The sequence below is a fragment of the Brassica napus genome, chromosome A5, assembly GCF_020379485.1.
Source record: "Brassica napus cultivar Da-Ae chromosome A5, Da-Ae, whole genome shotgun sequence".
Classification (NCBI taxonomy): domain Eukaryota; kingdom Viridiplantae; phylum Streptophyta; class Magnoliopsida; order Brassicales; family Brassicaceae; genus Brassica; species Brassica napus.
This window is the reverse complement of record NC_063438.1, coordinates 1341076-1341495: the sequence shown is the minus strand read 5'-3', so window position 1 is coordinate 1341495 and position 420 is coordinate 1341076. Positions and strand designations below refer to the sequence as shown.

Here is a 420-nt window from a genome sequence, read left to right as displayed (position 1 = left end):
GACAGCAAGTGGATCTTCCTGCTTGGAGTTACCAACAAACTTCAGCTATTCTTGGGTTGCTTTTTCAGCAATGAGGAGGTCGATCTTGTCTTCCAAAGCTTTGATCTCTTTCCTCGTCTGCTTATCATCTGTTCTACTGCCTCTGTCGTGGTCTCCACTGTAGACTGCATCACTCTTTACCATGTTGTCAACCAACTCTTCTGCATCCTCCTCAGTTCTCCCCAAGAAGAACCCATTGCTAGCTGTATCCAGTCTGGCTCTGTACTTAGGAAGAGCACCACGGTAGAATGTGCTCAGCAAGCTCTCCTTAGAAAAGCCATGGTGTGGGCATTGAGCTTGGTAGCCCTTGAATCTCTCCCAGGCTTCACTGAAGCCTTCCAAGTTCTTCTGTTGAAAGCTGGAAATCTCGTTTCTCAGCTT

At 47.4% G+C, this 420-nt stretch overlaps 1 non-coding gene across 1 annotated transcript; it reads left to right on the top strand.

The window, feature by feature from the left end:
• Positions 1–313: 313 nt before the first annotated feature.
• On the top strand, positions 314–420 carry LOC125609774. The gene has a single exon (XR_007339919.1). It is a non-coding gene; the product is annotated as a small nucleolar RNA R71 (small nucleolar RNA).